Source organism: Acomys russatus, unplaced genomic scaffold (genome assembly GCF_903995435.1).
Source record: "Acomys russatus unplaced genomic scaffold, mAcoRus1.1, whole genome shotgun sequence".
NCBI classification, from domain to species: Eukaryota; Metazoa; Chordata; class Mammalia; order Rodentia; family Muridae; genus Acomys; species Acomys russatus.
In genome coordinates this window covers 12,854-16,808 of record NW_026131753.1, presented here as the reverse complement: position 1 = coordinate 16,808, position 3,955 = coordinate 12,854, and positions in this window count along the sequence as shown.

Sequence of the window (3,955 nt, the reverse complement as noted above, 5' to 3'; positions counted from 1 at the left end):
TCACAATAAAATATCTTGTGAAGGAATCTCTACCCCAGATCTCAAGCTGTTCTATAAAACAACAGTAATAAAAACAGCATGATACTGGGATAGAAATATGCTGGTTCATCAATAGAATCAAATCAAAGACCCAAAAATAAATCCTCACACCTATGGATACTTGAGATTTTACAGAGAATAAAAATCCATACCATGGACAATACATAGGATCTTCAACAAATGGTGCTGGTCTAACTAAATGTCTACATGTTAAAATATGCAAAAATACCCATATTTATCACCCTGCACAAAACTAAAGGCCCAGTGTATTAAAAACCTCAACATTAAAAACAGACACACTAAATCTGTTAGAAAAAAAATTGTGAACAAGCCTTGATCTTTTGTCACAGGAGACAACTTCCTGGAGAGAACACAAACAAGTTAGGATCTAAGGTCACAAATAATAAATGGGATATCATAAAACTGACAATCTTCTGTAAGGCAAAGGGCATTGTCAACAGAAAAAAAAACAAGAGCCTACATACTAGGAAAAGATTTTCACCAATCCTACATCTGACAAATAATATCCAAGATATATAAAGAACCCAAGAAATTAAACACCACCAATACAAGTAACATAATTAAGAAATGAGGTTCAGAGCTAAACAGAGAATTCTCAACAGAGGAGTATTGAATGGTAGAGAAACAAAGAAATGCTCAACCTCCTTAGTCATCAGAAAAATGCAAATCAAAATGGCTCTGAGATTCCATTTTACACTCATCAGAATGGCTGAGTTCAAAAATTCAAGTGACAGTATATGGTGCTGAGGATGTGTAGAAAGAGGAAGAACACTCCTCCACTGCGTGTGGGAGTGCAAACTTGTGCAGCCACTTGAGAAATTAATCTGGCACTTTCTCAGAAAAATGGGAGTAATGCTACCTCAAGACTCACCTATGACACTTCTTGGCAAATATCCAAACGATGGTCCACCACACAAGAAGGAAAATTGCTCAACTGTGTTGATGGCAGCCTTAATTATAATAACCAGAATCTTGAAACTACCTAGATGTCCTTCATTCAAAGAATGGAAAAAGAAACTGGTACATTTATAAAATGGAATACTACTCAGTTATTAAAAACAGAAAGGGCGGATTCCAAGATGGCGCCAAACATTAAGCCATGAATCTGATCTACTCTGTGGAAACCAGAGACATAAGAGGAGCAACAGATTGCTGGATTTTGAGAACTGTAGGTGAGTAGGGCCCCAAAGGCAGCAGACCAAACAGGGGGCCTACCCCCCTGGGTCAAGGAACATCCCGGAGGTGCTAAACGCACTCCCCAAACTCTGAGACGGAATCCACATGCAAACTGCAGCCTGTATATGAAGCACAGATTCGCTGTTTTGGGAAGGGTTTTTCCAGAGTCCCCAGGCAGAGGAGTCTCACCGAAGAGGGTGAATCTGCCCTAGGATTCCTCCTTCCACACCACCCCAAACTGCAGAGGTCACCCGCCTAGGCTGACTGAAAACACAGGGGGCGGGACCCAACAGAGTGTTATAGTGGGACTACAGCTCGCTGGCCATCCAGGGCAAAACTTAACACCATCACAGCGGACTGAGCCTGCAAACAGCGGCAGTGAGAAATCAGCTTGAACTGCTTCCACAGACCCATCGGGAGACGTGGGTCTTGCCTAGAGCTATAGCTGAAATTATTAGCCCTGCGGGAAGACCTGGGTCCGCGGGCTTCCGCCAGAGCTCTGCAACCCTTTTGTTCCTACCCAGCCGCAAGGCACTGGTCCTACGCTCTGCTCCCCGCTTCCCGCTCCCCGAATGAGAGAACCCAGCTGGAGATCCTTGCCCAAGCAAGGCAGGCACTCTCACATTATCGGGAGACGAGACGTGGCTGGGTCGTGTTTGCAGTGTCTAATTGCTGACCCAGAGTGTGAGGGGACACACATACCCCAGCGGAAAGATTTGGTTCTGTGAGCGGCTGCCAGAGCTCTGCAGAGCCAGTCTTACTAACCGCCCAGCCGCAAGGCCCTGGCCCTGCGCTCCCTGCTCACCGAACGAGAGAGACCAGCTGAGCTGGCCCCGCACTCCCTGCTTCCCAATGAGTGAGCCCAGCGGGAGATCCTGGCCTGAGCAAGGCAGGCACTCTCACATTATCGGGAGACAAGACGTAGATGGGTCGTGTTTGCAGTGTCTAATTGCTGACACAGAGTGTGAGAGGACCCACATACCCCAGCGGAAAGATTTGGCTCTGCGAGTGACCGCCAGAGCTCTGTAGAACCAGTCTTACTAACTGCCCAGCCACAAGGCCCTGACACTGCACTCCTTTCTCCCCAAATGAGGGAGTCCAGTGGAGATCCTGGCCTGAGCAAGGCAGGCACTCTCACTTTATTGGGAGACAAAAAGAGGGTCTTGCTTGAAGTGCCTAATTGCTGACCAAGAGCGACCTTGGTCCCTCCAGGCATATAGTACTGGGAGAGGTTGGGCACTGCTACAGGGTATAGAGGCAGAGCTAAAAGACAGCTACACCCCCAGAAGATCTGATCTACCTGGGGTCTTGACTACAAATCCACAGGAAGGACAGGTAGCTGGGATCAACCTACTCAGCCAGAACGTTTGTGTGTGGACCTTATTCTAGGTCCCAAGATTGCTGATCTGAATTACAGCAGTAAAGTCCAAACAGATATCTACTTTGGCTGGCTCAGCCTGGAGCCCAGGGGGCAGACAAAAATCACCAGGAGTGAAACCAGATCACCTAGCTGTTCCACAAAAATACCCCCTGATCCCCACAGGCAAGAGCACCTCACCTATAATCAGTCATCAATTAACCACTCTGAACCAGTGAAGGTCACTACAAAATACCTTCCAACACTAGAGCAATCAAAATGACAAGAGGACAGCATAAGAATCCTATCAAAAACCAAAACAGTTTGGCATCTCCGGATTCCAACATTAGCAATGAAAACAACCTAGAGAACCTAACAGCAATGGATAGGCAAGAAAATGTCCTCAAGTCCTTAGTAAAGAAGATGATAATAGAAGAAACAAATAAAATCTGTAAACAAATGCAGGAGGAGGCAAACAAAAGGGCTGAAGAGTTAAAAGAGTCATATAAAGAGGCACTTGAAGAATTTCAGAAAAATGTAAATAACCAGATGATGGAAATCATTAAAACAGTCTAAGACATAAAGATAAAAATGGAAGCTATGATGCAGGAACACACAGAAGAAAAACATGATCAAGCTGCAAAGAGGAAAGCAAGCATCTCAGAGGTGGCCTTATCTAACAGATTGCAAGAAATGGAAGAACGAATATCAGGACTTGAAGATACAATCGAAGAACTGGAAACAACCATTCAGGGAAATGCTAAATCTGAAAAGTTCCTAACACAGAGCATTCAAGAAGTAAAAGACCACATGAAAAGACGAAACTTGCGAATAATAGGGTTACAGGAGAAACTGGACAGCCGACCCCACAGCCCAGAACACATCTTTAATCAAATAATGGAGAAAAATTTTCCCAATTTGAAGAAAGAGATGCATATGAGCATACAAGAGGCCTACAGAACAACAAATAGAATAGACCTGAAAAGAAAATCTTCCCCCCACATAATAATAACAACACAAAATATACAGAACAAGGAAAAAATATTAAAAGTGGCAAGAGAAAAAGGCTGAGTAACATATAAAGGCAAACCTATCAGAATTACTCCTGACTTCTCAGCAGAGACCGTGAAAGCCAGAAGTGCCAGGACAGAGGTGCTGCAAACCCTAAGAGAACAGAGATACCAGGCAAGACTACTATATCCAGCAAAATTATCAATAGCCATTGACGGTGAAGACAAGTGATTTCATGACAAAAACAAATTCAAACAGTACCTAGCCACAAATCCGGCTTTACAGAAGCTATTAGAAGGAAAACTCCACCCCAACTGGTCAAACTACAACCAAAACTACATAGGAAATAGG